Here is a 13659-nt window from a genome sequence, read left to right as displayed (position 1 = left end):
CCTTCCATATCTCTAACTACCTGTTTTATTGTTAATATCGAATCCCCAATGTCCCTCCCCGGAATGCTATACGCTTGAGTTGGACCTATTACTGAGCCTATTACCTCCCTCATTCTATTCGCAAGTATCTTAGCAATAATTTTATAGTCAGTGTTGAGTAGACTGATTGGCCTATAGTTATCAAGATTTTTGTTATCACCCTTATTTTTATAAAAAATCGTAATTATGCCTAATCCCATACTCTCCGGGAGCCAGCCTGTTTTCTCCACATACTTGCAGAGTTTTTCAACCACCGGAGCCAGAATTCCCTTAAAGCCGACGTAAAACTCGGCTGTCAGACCATCACTCCCCGGGCTCTTATTCTTGTTTAGTCCATCAATAGCACTATAAATCTCTTGCACAGAAAATTCACAATCGCACCAAGCACTATCCTCCCTACTTAAAGTCCTCTCCAGTGCCTCTAAGGCCTCTCCCACACTATCCTCATCACATGCATCTTTTTTAAATAAACACTCATAATAATCCCTAACTACTTTTAATATCTCTTCCTTATCAGTTATTATTTGACCACCATTATCTAATACCTCCTTTATCTCCGTTTTATTTTGTTTTTGTTTTTCCAAACCCAGGAAAAAGGCTGTGCTCCTTTCCCCTTCGTACATATATTGTATCCTGCTTCTAATAGCAGCCCCTCTACACTTCGCTACCTCTAAGGCACTCAATTTTTTTTTAAATCCACATATTTTTCCGTACATATATTACCCTCCTCATCTAACAGTTTAATTTCCTCATTTAGTTGTTTTCTCAAATGAACCTCCTCTGCATTTTCCCTTTTCCTTTTTTCTATACCATACCTGACACATTTGTTTTTAATTCTTATTTTCACACTCTCCCACCACACACTCATATTCGCATCATCATTCCATTCATCCATCGTTCTCTTCAAAAAAAAACCATGCTCTTCATAAACACAGCATCTCCCAAAAAGCTGGCATTAAAGCACCAAGGCCTCTGGTTGACACTCCCTCCCCTCCCTCCCACCTCTAACCTAATCCCCGCGTGGTCACTCCAGGTATTATTGATGTATTCCACACTCTTAATTAATTTAACATTACCACTTTGTACCAACACAAAGTCAATCCTACTCTGTTCGAGTATTAGCAACAAGTTTGGCCTCCGTGAAAAAACCTTTTTCCACGGGTGTAGGACTTCTCCATATGTCTACCAAATTGATGTTTCTCCATCAGTTCCCTAAGGTTTTTTGGCCCCCCCCCTAAGGGGTTTTTCTGTCCCCTTTAAACGTATTGTTACTCGACAATCAACCGAGTCAAAATAAATTAAATCCCCCACAACAATCATACTTAGGGTTGCCACCCACTTAAAACCCCGCCAAAAAACCCTCCTCTCCTTCGCCCCATTGGGGTGCATGTAAAGTAATAATTCAAGTTCCCCCCCTCAAAACACAATCAACAACTAACAACCTCCCCCTCTAAATCTTAGACTAAATTAATCCCGTTTTTTAGAGCACTATAAAACATATTGCCAACTCCCCTGGCCCTGGGAGTCCCTTCAGAAAAATAATCTGGCCTTTCCCGCTTTCTACTCTCCTATTCAGTAGGTTGTCATCCCACCTAGTTTCCTGTAAACAACAAAATATCAGCTCTTATGTCAATATGGCATTTCTTTTATATTCAGTTCTCATACCGTTCGCATTCAGGGAAAAAATAACCAAAGCCATAAATAATAAAAAATAAAATAAGGAAAAACCAACGAAAAAGAGCCAGCTAGCACAATAACCTTCATCAAAAAAAATTAACAATTCTTATTCTTCTTCCCACTCCCCTCCGTCTTTTGCTTTGCGGACATCCTTTTTTCGCCTCCCTTAGCTCCTCCATGTCCATATCACTCCCCGAGCTCCCCTCCCTCACAGTATTATCCACAAAATACCCACTCTCACCCACCTCATCATTGCCCCAAGTCATTTTAAGTACAGTTTTCCCCGTTCCCATCCCCAAACATTCTTACCCCTTCCGTCCTTTCACCTCTGCCTCTCACGCTCCTGTCTCCCTGCCGCCGCGGGCAGGGCCCTTCGCTCCGCTCTCCCCTCAGGTCCGCAGGCTGGCCCGAGGTGAGCTCCTCCTCCAGCAACGTGGGGAATTCCTCCCCCCAGAGGCACCGTCCCGGTCCATGCTCGCGACCCATGCCCTCCTGCTCGTCCTCACCACCACCGTCATCCGGCGCCCCCGGTTCGTCACCATCCAGCTCGCCGCCGTCCTCCTCCGCCTCCTTCTCCACTGGGCATATACAGTCTCTCTCTCTCCTCCGGCATGTCAGACACTTTGCCACCCCAGTGGCACACTCCCGAGCGTAGTGGCCCTGGCATCCGCAATTATGACAGGTAAAATCCGGGCACTCACGCAGGATGTGGCCGGCTGCATACAGCTCCTACAAACCTTCATCTGGCGGTCGTGGATTACTCTAAGTATTCAACACCCGTTGCGGTATTGAATTTAGTGGAATATGGCAAGGATTGCACAAGCTCATTAAATTTGACCCCGTACAATCCTTGTACCATCGGCAATATTGGTGCCCGGCCACATCCTCCTCTTGATGGACGAAGCGCCCGGACTCCCCACCCACTAGTTTATCCAGGATTTCCGCATCAGAAATGTATGCTGGCAGGGTAAGAAAGGAAACCACCAGCTCGTCATTACATAGTTCTCTGGCAATAATCCTAGTGTTGTGTATTTTAAACCCATCGAGCAGACGGTCCTTCCCCCTCTCTCCGCAACACCGTCACCTCCAGCTTCCCGAGGGCCAGCACCCTACAGGCCCTGATTTCTCCGCACACGACCGCCATAGCCTTCATTAATTCTCCTATGGGTATAACGTCCCCGCACTGCTCCACGCAAACCGTGAGCCTCCTCTCATACATGCGCTCTACCTTCTTAATCCCGTCCACTGTTTCTCCACCAGCCACCTGCTCTTGCCCGCCTCCAGCCGCCTTGCCGTTCCCATCTCCCCCGCTCTCTCCTTCTCTCCTTTCTCCTCCCGACACCTCCGCAACACTCCTTCCTCCTCGCAACCCGCCAGCTTTTCCGTCCTCCTCCACCTCAAGTCCTGCTCCATTCACCGTCCCTCCAGCTCGCTGCCCGCCGGCACTCATTTCGCCCGGTGGCTTCGCCGAAGCTAGGCCCCGGATCATTCTCGCCTCCACCGTTGCAAACAAAACAAACACGACTGGAAAAGTATATATATAATAACTCAGGGCGATCCCCCAACAGTCTATGACTGCGGGGGACGAAAAAAAAACACAAATAACTGGGTTGTTAGACCAGATAGCAACACTCCAAAATTCTCTCCACCAGAACAAACAATTTACCATGCGGCTGTCCAAAAAAAAAACACTACGTAACTCCGACCACTGTAGGGGGCGTCAGGGTGGTATGGCCGTCAGCAATTAGTGCAGGCGCAAAACCAGGTTTATACAGTAGCACATAAGGAGTGAGAAAGCTGCTGAGGCTCGACGTTACACTCTTACAAAAACAATCATTAGTTAGATATAAACGGCAGTAATTGATTCAGTAGGACTCCTTATCCATGTAAACCATCATTGTGACATCTGAATTCATTAATTATCTGAAATACACTGCGTGTGCGTGTGATGTTAAATGTTTGAACCAAGGTTAACGGTTAAAGTGTCAGAGAATGGGTGGTGATTTTTTGACGTCCTCCCATGATCTGAAATGAGCGTGCGTGTTTGTGTTGGTGAAAGTTTAAGAAATGTACAACTGTCGGTTCAGCTCTCTGGTGCTCCCTGCTGGCAGTATCACTATACTGTCCTCATGTTTCACAAAAAATAGTTTTGAGAGACGTTGTCAGTTTTTGTATGTTGCTTAAATCCTCCAAAGCGGTTGGCAGTAAACATCAGGTCACGGTACGCCACGGAGTCAATGAGCTCGAGTTGAAAAAGAAAAAGCTTACAGCACCTGGTATTCCCAGGCGGTCTCCCAACCAAGTACTAACCAGGCCCGACCCTGCTTAGCTTCCGAGATCAGACGAGATCGGGCGTGTTCAGGGTGGTATGGCCGTAATCAATTAGTGCAGGCGCAAAACCAGGTTTTATACAGTAGCACATAAGGAGTGAGAAAGCTGCTGAGGCTTGACGTTACACTTTTACAAAAACAATCATTAGTTAGATATAAACGGCAGTAATTGATTCAGCAGGACTCCTTATCCATGTAAACGATCATTGTGACATCTGAATTCAATAATTATCTGAAATACACTGCGTGTGCGTGTGATGTTAAATGTTTGAACCAAGGTTAACGGTTAAAGTGTCAGAGAATGGGTGGTGATTTTTTGATGTCCTCCCATGATCTGAAGTGAGCGTGCGTGTTTGCGTTGGTGAAAGTTTAAGAAATGTACAACTGTCGGTTTCAGCTCTCTGGTGCTCCCTGCTGGCAGTATCACTATACTGTCCTCATGTTTCACAAAAATAGTTTTGAGAGACGTTGTCAGTTTTTGTATGTTGCTTAAATCCTCCAAAGCGGTTGGCAGTAAACATCAGGTCACGGTACGCCACGGTACGCCACGGAGTCAATGAGCTCGAGTTGAAAAAGAAAAAGCTTACAGCACCTGGTATTCCCAGGCGGTCTCCCATCCAAGTACTAACCAGGCCCGACCCTGCTTAGCTTCCGAAATCAAACGAGATCGGGCGTGTTCAGGGTGGTATGGCCGTAAGCAATTAGTGCATGCGCAAAACCAGGTTTTATACAGTAGCACATAAGGAGTGAGAAAGCTGCTGAGGCTCGACGTTACACTTTTACAAAACAATCATTAGTTAGATATAAACGGCAGTAATTGATTCAGTAGGACTCCTTATCCATGTAAACGATCATTGTGACATCTGAATTCATTAATTATCTGAAATACACTGCGTGTCCGTGTGATGTTAAATGTTTGAACCAAGGTTAACGGTTTAAAGTGTCAGAGAATGGGTGGTGATTTTTTGACGTCCTCCCATGATCTGAAGTGAGCCTGCGTGTTTGTGTTGGTGAAAGTTTAAGAAATGTACAACTGTCGGTTCAGCTCTCTGGTGCTCCCTGCTGGCAGTATCACTATACTGTCCTCATGTTTCACAATAATAGTTTTGAGACGTTGTCAGTTTTTGTATGTTGCTTAAATCCTCCAAAGTGGTTGGCAGTAAACATCAGGTCACGGTACGCCACGGAGTCAATGAGCTCGAGTTGAAAAAGAATAAGCTTACAGCAACTGGTATTCCCAGGCGGTCTCCCATCCAAGTACTAACCAGGCCCGACCCTGCTTAGCTTCCGAGATCAGACGAGATCGGGCGTGTTCAGGGTGGTATGGCCGTAAGCAATTAGTGCAGGCGCAAAACCAGGTTTTATACAGTAGCACATAAGGAGTGAGAAAGCTGCTGAGGCTCGACGTTACACTCTTACAAAAACAATCATTAGTTAGATATAAACGGCAGTAATTGATTCAGTAGGACTCCTATCCATGTAAACGATCATTGTGACATCTGAATTCATTAATTATCTGAAATACACTGCGTGTGCGTGTGATGTTAAATGTTTGAACCAAGGTTAACGGTTAAAGTGTCAGAGAATGGGTGGTGATTTTTTGACGTCCTCCCATGATCTGAAGTGAGCGTGCGTGTTGTGTTGGTGAAAGTTTAAGAAATGTACAACTGTCGGTTCAGCTCTCTGGTGCTCCCTGCTGGCAGTATCACTATACTGTCCGCATGTTTCACAAAAATAGTTTTGAGAGACGTTGTCAGTTTTTGTATGTTGCTTAAATCCTCCAAAGCGGTTGGCAGTAAACATCAGGTCACGGTACGCCACGGAGTCAATGAGCTCGAGTTGAAAAAGAAAAAGCTTACAGCACCTGGTATTCCCAGGCGGTCCCCCATCCAAGTACTAACCAGGCCCGGCCCTGCTTAGTTTCCGAGATCAGACGAGATCGGGCGTGTTCAGGGTGGTATGGCCGTAAGCAATTAGTGCGGGCGCAAAACCAGGTTTTATACAGTAGCACATAAGGAGTGAGAAAGCTGCTGAGGCTCGACGTTACACTCTTACAAAAACAATCATTAGTTAGATATAAACGGCAGTAATTGATTCAGTAGAACTCCTTATCCATGTAAACGATCATTGTGACATCTGAATTCATTAATTATCTGAAATACACTGCGTGTGCGTGTGATGTTAAATGTTTGAACCAAGGTTACGGTTAAAGTGTCAGAGAATGGGTGGTGATTTTTGACGTCCTCCCATGATCTGAAGTGAGCGTGCGTGTTTGTGTTGGTGAAAGTTTAAGAAATGTACAACTGTCGGTTCAGCTCTCTGGTGCTCCCTGCTGGCAGTATCACTATACTGTCCTCATGTTTCACAAAAATAGTTTGGAGAGACGTTGTCAGTTTTTGTATGTTGCTTAAATCCTCCAAAGCGGTTGGCAGTAAACATCAGGTCACGGTACGCCACGGTAGGCCACGGAGTCAATGAGCTCGAGTTGAAAAAGAAAAAGCTTACAGCACCTGGTATTCCCAGGCGGTCTCCCATCCAAGTACCAACCAGGCCCGACCCTGCTTAGCTTCCGAGATCAGACGAGATCGGGCGTGTTTTTTTTTTTTTTCTTTTGGTGACACCCGTCACTACTTACAGCAACCTGGGCTTCTGAGGAGGTCTCCCATCCAAGTACTAACCAGGCCCGACCCTGCTTAGCTTCCGAGATCAGACGAGATCGGGCGTGTTCAGGGTGGTATGGCCGTAAGCAATTAGTGCAGGCGCAAAACCAGGTTTTATACAGTAGCACATAAGGAGTGAGAAAGCTGCTGAGGCTCGACGTTACACTCTTACAAAAACAATCATTAGTTAGGATATAAACGGCAGTAATTGATTCAGTAGGACTCCTTATCCATGTAAACGATCATTGTGACATCTGAATTCATTAATTATCTGAAATACACTGCGTGTGCGTGTGATGTTAAATGTTTGAACCAAGGTTAACGGTTAAAGTGTCAGAGAATGGGTGGTGATTTTTGACGTCCTCCCATGATCTGAAGTGAGCGTGCGTGTTGTGTTGGTGAAAGTTTAAGAAATGTACAACTGTCGGTTCAGCTCTCTGGTGCTCCCTGCTGGCAGTATCACTATACTGTCCTCATGTTTCACAAAAATAGTTTTGAGAGACGTTGTCAGTTTTGTATGTTGCTTAAATCCTCCAAAGCGGTTGGCAGTAAACATCAGGTCACGGTACGCCACGGTAGGCCACGGAGTCAATGAGCTCGAGTTGAAAAAGAAAAAGCTTACAGCACCTGGTATTCCAGGCGGTCTCCCATCCAAGTACTAACCAGGCCCGACCCTGCTTAGCTCCGAGATCAGACGAGATCGGACGTGTTCAGGGTGGTATGGCCGTAAGCAATTAGTGCAGGCGCAAAACCAGGTTTTATACAGTAGCACATAAGGAGTGAGAAAGCTGCTGAGGCTTCGACGTTACACTTTTACAAAAACAATCATTAGTTAGATATAAACGGCAGTAATTGATTCAGTAGGACTCCTTATCCATGTAAACGATCATTGTGACATCTGAATTCATTAATTATCTGAAATACACTGCGTGTGCGTGTGATGTTAAATGTTTGAACCAAGGTTAACGGTTAAAGTGTCAGAGAATGGGTGGTGATTTTTTGACGTCCTCCCATGATCTGAAGTGAGCGTGCATGTTTGTGTTGGTGAAAGTTTAAGAAATGTACAACTGTCGGTTCAGCTCTCTGGTGCTCCCTGCTGGCAGTATCACTATACTGTCCTCATGTTTCACAAAAATAGTTTTGAGAGACGTTGTCAGTTTTTGTATGTTGCTTAAATCCTCCAAAGCGGTTGGCAGTAAACATCAGGTCACGGTACGCCACGGTAGGCCACGGAGTCAATGAGCTCGAGTTGAAAAAGAAAAAGCTTACAGCACCTGGTATTCCCAGGCGGTCTCCCATCCAAGTACTAACCAGGCCCGACCCTGCTTAGCTCCCGAGATTCAGACGAGATCGGGCGTGTTCAGGGTGGTATGGCCGTAAAGCAATTAGTGCAGGCGCAAAACCAGGTTTTATACAGTAGCACATAAGGAGTGAGAAAGCTGCTGAGGCTTGACGTTACACTTTTACAAAAACAATCATTAGTTAGATATAAACGGCAGTAATTTATTCAGTAGGACTCCTTATCCATGTAAACGATCATTGTGACATCTGAATTTATTAATTATCTGAAATACACTGCGTGTGCGTGTGATGTTAAATGTTTGAACCAAGGTTAACGGTTAAAGTGTCAGAGAATGGGTGGTGATTTTTTGACGTCCTCCCATGATCTGAAGTGAGCGTGCGTGTTTGTGTTGGTGAAAGTTTAAGAAATGTACAACTGTCGGTTCAGCTCTCTGGTGCTCCCTGCTGGCAGTATCACTATACTGTCCTCATGTTTCACAAAATAGTTTTGAGAGACGTTGTCAGTTTTTGTATGTTGCTTAAATCCTCCAAAGCGGTTGGCAGTAAACATCAGGTCACGGTACGCCACGGTAGGCCACGGAGGCAATGAGCTCGAGTTGAAAAAGAAAAAGCTTACAGCACCTGGTATTCCCAGGCGGTCTCCCTTCCAAGTACTAACCAGGCCCGACCCTGCTTAGCTTCCGATATCAGACGAGATCGGGCGTGTTCAGGGTGGTATGGCCGTAAGCAATTAGTGCAGGCGCAAAACCAGGTTTTATACAGTAGCACATAAGGAGTGAGAAAGCTGCTGAGGCTTGACGTTACACTTTTACAAAAACAATCATTAGTTAGATATAAACGGCAGTAATTGATTCAGTAGGACTCCTTATCCATGTAAACGATCATTGTGACATCTGAATTCATTAATTATCTGAAATACACTGCGTGTGCGTGTGACGTTAAATGTTTGAACCAAGGTTAACGGTTAAAGTGTCAGAGAATGGGTGGTGATTTTTTGACGTCCTCCCATGATCTGAAGTGAGCGTGCGGTTTGTGTTGGTGAAAGTTTAAGAAATGTACAACTGTCGTTTCAGCTCTCTGGTGCTCCCTGCTGGCAGTATCACTATACTGTCCTCATGTTTCACAAAATAGTTTTGAGAGACGTTGTCAGTTTTGTATGTTGCTTAAATCCTCCAAAGCGGTTGGCAGTAAACATCAGGTCACGGTACGCCACGGTAGGCCACGGAGTCAATGAGCTCGAGTTGAAACAGAAAAAGCTTACAGCACCTGGTATTCCCAGGCGGTCTCCCATCCAAGTACTAACCAGGCCCGACCCTGCTTAGCTTCCGAGATCAGACGAGATCAGGCGTGTTCAGGGTGTATGGCCGTAAGCAATTAGTGCAGGCGCAAAACCAGGTTTTATACAGTAGCACATAAGGAGTGAGAAAGCTGCTGAGGCTCGACGTTACACTTTTACAAAAACAATCATTAGTTAGATATAAACGGCAGTAATTGATTCAGTAGGACTCCTTATCCATGTAAACGATCATTGTGACATCTGAATTCATTAATTATCTGAAATACACTGCGTGTGCGTGTGATGTTAAATGTTTGAACCAAGGTTAACGGTTAAAGTGTCAGAGAATGGGTGGTGATTTTTTGACGTCCTCCCATGATCTGAAGTGAGCGTGCGTGTTTGTGTTGGTGAAAGTTTAAGAAATGTACAACTGTCGGTTCAGCTCTCTGGTGCTCCCTGCTGGCAGTATCACTATACTGTCCTCATGTTTCACAAAAACAGTTTTGAGAGACGTTGTCAGTTTTTGTATATTGCTTAAATCCTCCAAAGCGGTTGGCAGTAAACATCAGGTCACGGTACACCACGGAGTCAATGAGCTCGAGTTGAAAAAGAAAAAGCTTACAGCACCTGGTATTCCCAGGCGGTCTCCCATCCAAGTACTAACCAGGCCCGACCCTGCTTAGCTTCCGAGATCAGACGAGATCGGGCGTGTTCAGGGTGGTAAGGCCGTAAGCAATTAGTGCAGGCGCAAAACCAGGTTTTATACAGTAGCACATAAGGAGTGAGAAAGCTGCTGAGGCTTGACGTTACACTTTTACAAAAACAATCATTAGTTAGATATAAACGGCAGTAATTGATTCAGTAGGACTCCTATCCATGTAAACGATCATTGTGACATCTGAATTCATTAATTATCTGAAATACACTGCGTGTGCGTGTGATGTTAAATGTTTGAACCAAGGTTAACGGTTAAAGTGTCAGAGAATGGGTGGTGATTTTTTGACGTCCTCCCATGATCTGAAGTGAGCGTGCGTGTTTGTGTTGGTGAAAGTTTAAGAAATGTACAACTGTCGGTTCAGCTCTCTGGTGCTCCCTGCTGGCAGTATCACTATACTGTCCTCATGTTTCACAAAAATAGTTTTGAGAGACGTTGTCAGTTTTTGTATGTTGCTTAAATCCTCCAAAGCGGTTGGCAGTAAACATCAGGTCACGGTACGCCACGGTAGGCCACGGAGTCAATGAGCTCGAGTTGAAAAAGAAAAGCTTACAGCACCTGGTATTCCCAGGCGGTCTCCCATCCAAGTACTAACCAGGCCCGACCCTGCTTAGCTCCCGAGTTCAGACGAGATCGGGCGTGTTCAGGGTGGTATGGCCGTAAGCAATTAGTGCAGGCGCAAAACCAGGTTTTATACAGTAGCACATAAGGAGTGAGAAAGCGGCTGAGGCTCGACGTTACACTTTTACAAAAACAATCATTAGTTAGATATAAACGGCAGTAATTGATTCAGTAGGACTCCTTATCCATGTAAACGATCATTGTGACATCTGAATTCATTAATTATCTGAAATACACTGCGTGTGCGTGTGATGTTAAATGTTTGAACCAAGGTTAACGGTTAAAGTGTCAGATAATGGGTGGTGATTTTTGACGTCCTCCCATGATCTGAAGTGAGCGTGCATGTTTGTGTTGGTGAAAGTTTAAGAATGTACAACTGTCGGTTCAGCTCTCTGGTGCTCCCTGCTGGCAGTATCACTATACTGTCCTCATGTTTCACAAAAACAGTTTTGAGAGACGTTGTCAGTTTTTTGTATGTTGCTTAAATCCTCCAAAGCGGTTGGCAGTAAAACATCAGGTACCACGGTAGACCACGGAGTCAATGAGCTCGAGTTGAAAAAGAAAAAGCTTACAGCACCTGGTATTCCCAGGCGGTCTCCCATCCAAGTACTAACCAGGCCCGACCCTGCTTAGCTTCCGAGATCAGACGAGATCGGGCGTGTTCAGGGTGGTATGGCCGTAAGCAATTAGTGCAGGCGCAAACCAGGTTTTATACAGTAGCACATAAGGAGTGAGAAAGCTGCTGAGGCTTGACGTTACACTTTTACAAAAACAATCATTAGTTAGATATAAACGGCAGTAATTGATTCAGTAGGACTCCTTATCCATGTAAACGATCATTGTGACATCTGAATTCATTAATTATCTGAAATACACTGCGTGTGCGTGTGATGTTAAATGTTTGAACCAAGGTTAACGGTTAAAGTGTCAGAGAATGGGTGGTGATTTTTTGACGTCCTCCCATGATCTGAAGTGAGCGTGCGTGTTTGTGTTGGTGAAAGTTTAAGAAATGTACAACTGTCGGTTCAGCTCTCTGGTGCTCCCTGCTGGCAGTATCACTATACTGTCCTCATGTTTCACAAAAATAGTTTTGAGAGACGTTGTCAGTTTTTGTATGTTGCTTAATCCTCCAAAGCGGTTGGCAGTAAACATCAGGTCACGGTACGCCACGGTAGGCCACGGAGTCAATGAGCTCGAGTTGAAAAAGAAAAAGCTTACAGCACCTGGTATTCCCAGGCGGTCTCCCATCCAAGTATTAACCAGGCCCGACCCTGCTTAGCTTCCGAGATCAGACGAGGATCGGGCGTGTTCAGGGTGGTATGGCCGTAAGCAATTAGTGTAGGCGCAAAACCAGGTTTTATACAGTAGCACATAAGGAGTGTGAAAGCTGCTGAGGCTCGACGTTACACTTTTATAAAAACAATCATTAGTTAGATATAAACGGCAGTAATTGATTCAGTAGGACTCCTTATCCATGTAAACGATCATTGTGACATCTGAATTCATTAATTATCTGAAATACACTGCGTGTGCGTGTGATGTTAAATGTTTGAACCAAGGTTAACGGTTTAAAGTGTCAGAGAATGGGTGGTGATTTTTTGACGTCCTCCCATGATCTGAAGTGAGCGTGCGTGTTTGTGTTGGTGAAAGTTTAAGAAATGTACAACTGTCGGTTCAGCTCTCTGGTGCTCCCTGCTGGCAGTATCACTATACTGTCCTCATGTTTCACAAAAATAGTTTTGAGAGACGTTGTCAGTTTTTGTATGTTGCTTAAATCCTCCAAAGCGGTTGGCAGTAAACATCAGGTCACGGTACACCACGGTAGGCCACGGAGTCAATGAGCTCGAGTTGAAAAAGAAAATGCTTACAGCACCTGGTATTCCCAGGCGGTCTCCCATCCAAGTATTAACCAGGCCCGACCCTGCTTAGCTTCCGAGATCAGACGAGATCGGGCGTGTTCAGGGTGGTATGGCCGTAAGCAATTAGTGCAGGCGCAAAACCAGGTTTTATACAGTAGCACATAAGGAGTGTGAAAGCTGCTGAGGCTCGACGTTACACTTTTACAAAAACAATCATTAGTTAGATATAAACGGCAGTAATTGATTCAGTAGGACTCCTTATCCATGTAAACGATCATTGTGACATCTGAATTCATTAATTATCTGAAATACACTGCGTGTGCGTGTGATGTTAAATGTTTGAACCAAGGTTAACAGGTAAAGTGTCAGAGAATGGGTGGTGATTTTTTGACGTCCTCCCATGATCTGGGCCCCGTTTCCCGAAAGCATCGTTAGCCTAAGTGGATCGTGAAGTGCGTCGTAAGGGCATCGTAGAGTTTTCACCGCGTTTCCCGAAAGCATCGTGGGAACGAACGTCTTGAAAACGCTCGTAGCTAACGAGTACTCCAGGGGTGCTCGTAGGACGCTAAGAGCATCGTCAGCTATAGCCTCAGTGGCGACACCATCGGACATTCCGTCTATTGGATGCGTTTTATTAAAACGCATTGCGCCTTTATGTTCTTAGTTTGGTAATTAATAAAGATTATTAATTTATTTATTAATAAAGATGTTAAAATGGCCAAAATAAAACGGGACAGTCCAGAAAATGTTTGCGCAGGCAGGGCACTCAAAATGTGTGAGAGAAAGTGGGGGGATTTGTGCAGACTGACATAGGCTACTCATAAAACGTAGCATAAAATAATGTAAAAAATTAAATTAAATTAAAAAAAATTAAAATAAAGAAATAAAATAAATTATAAAAAACAAGCAAAGGAGCAGGCAAAAGGCTGGGATATGGTGGGGATTGGTCACGTTGACGGGAATGTTTAGTGACATGTGGGAGGGTGGAGGGGGTTAAAAAAAAGTCTCAATCACTCTTCGACGCGCATGAAAACCAGCCGCGTAGTTATGAGGGAGGCCGTCCTCACACCGATCTTCCTCGTCGTCATCGTCCTCAGCGTCCTCCGGTTCAAGCAATGCCACCCCAGCCTTAGCTGCAATGTTGTGCAACATAGCCGTCACACATATCACGGCGCATGAC

At 44.9% G+C, this 13659-nt stretch overlaps 14 non-coding genes across 14 annotated transcripts; all 14 read right to left on the bottom strand.

Moving 5' to 3' along the window:
- Window positions 1-3977: 3977 nt before the first annotated feature.
- LOC130400584 (5S ribosomal RNA) lies at window positions 3978-4096 on the bottom strand. Its single transcript, XR_008903063.1, has one exon. It is a non-coding gene; the product is annotated as a 5S ribosomal RNA (ribosomal RNA).
- A 530-nt stretch (window positions 4097-4626) lies between these two features.
- Window positions 4627-4745, bottom strand: LOC130400565 (5S ribosomal RNA). The gene has a single exon (XR_008903045.1). It is a non-coding gene; the product is annotated as a 5S ribosomal RNA (ribosomal RNA).
- Window positions 4746-5262: 517 nt separating this feature from the next.
- On the bottom strand, window positions 5263-5381 carry LOC130400922 (5S ribosomal RNA). Its single transcript, XR_008903390.1, has one exon. It is a non-coding gene; the product is annotated as a 5S ribosomal RNA (ribosomal RNA).
- Window positions 5382-5898: 517 nt separating this feature from the next.
- LOC130400926 (5S ribosomal RNA) lies at window positions 5899-6017 on the bottom strand. The gene has a single exon (XR_008903394.1). It is a non-coding gene; the product is annotated as a 5S ribosomal RNA (ribosomal RNA).
- Window positions 6018-6674: 657 nt separating this feature from the next.
- On the bottom strand, window positions 6675-6794 carry LOC130394191 (5S ribosomal RNA). Its single transcript, XR_008897374.1, has one exon. It is a non-coding gene; the product is annotated as a 5S ribosomal RNA (ribosomal RNA).
- Window positions 6795-7321: 527 nt separating this feature from the next.
- Window positions 7322-7438, bottom strand: LOC130395900 (5S ribosomal RNA). Its single transcript, XR_008898898.1, has one exon. It is a non-coding gene; the product is annotated as a 5S ribosomal RNA (ribosomal RNA).
- Window positions 7439-7968: 530 nt separating this feature from the next.
- On the bottom strand, window positions 7969-8088 carry LOC130395413 (5S ribosomal RNA). The gene has a single exon (XR_008898471.1). It is a non-coding gene; the product is annotated as a 5S ribosomal RNA (ribosomal RNA).
- A 529-nt stretch (window positions 8089-8617) lies between these two features.
- Window positions 8618-8736, bottom strand: LOC130394035 (5S ribosomal RNA). Its single transcript, XR_008897233.1, has one exon. It is a non-coding gene; the product is annotated as a 5S ribosomal RNA (ribosomal RNA).
- A 526-nt stretch (window positions 8737-9262) lies between these two features.
- Window positions 9263-9380, bottom strand: LOC130395244 (5S ribosomal RNA). Its single transcript, XR_008898323.1, has one exon. It is a non-coding gene; the product is annotated as a 5S ribosomal RNA (ribosomal RNA).
- A 519-nt stretch (window positions 9381-9899) lies between these two features.
- On the bottom strand, window positions 9900-10018 carry LOC130400068 (5S ribosomal RNA). Its single transcript, XR_008902552.1, has one exon. It is a non-coding gene; the product is annotated as a 5S ribosomal RNA (ribosomal RNA).
- A 527-nt stretch (window positions 10019-10545) lies between these two features.
- On the bottom strand, window positions 10546-10664 carry LOC130399776 (5S ribosomal RNA). Its single transcript, XR_008902275.1, has one exon. It is a non-coding gene; the product is annotated as a 5S ribosomal RNA (ribosomal RNA).
- A 521-nt stretch (window positions 10665-11185) lies between these two features.
- Window positions 11186-11304, bottom strand: LOC130399027 (5S ribosomal RNA). Its single transcript, XR_008901563.1, has one exon. It is a non-coding gene; the product is annotated as a 5S ribosomal RNA (ribosomal RNA).
- A 527-nt stretch (window positions 11305-11831) lies between these two features.
- On the bottom strand, window positions 11832-11951 carry LOC130394506 (5S ribosomal RNA). Its single transcript, XR_008897657.1, has one exon. It is a non-coding gene; the product is annotated as a 5S ribosomal RNA (ribosomal RNA).
- A 530-nt stretch (window positions 11952-12481) lies between these two features.
- LOC130400610 (5S ribosomal RNA) lies at window positions 12482-12600 on the bottom strand. The gene has a single exon (XR_008903088.1). It is a non-coding gene; the product is annotated as a 5S ribosomal RNA (ribosomal RNA).
- Between the last annotated feature and the right edge of the window lie 1059 nt (window positions 12601-13659).

This window comes from Gadus chalcogrammus, chromosome 12 (assembly GCF_026213295.1).
Source record: "Gadus chalcogrammus isolate NIFS_2021 chromosome 12, NIFS_Gcha_1.0, whole genome shotgun sequence".
Classification (NCBI taxonomy): Eukaryota; Metazoa; Chordata; class Actinopteri; order Gadiformes; family Gadidae; genus Gadus; species Gadus chalcogrammus.
This window is presented reverse-complemented; position numbering and strand designations above follow the sequence as displayed.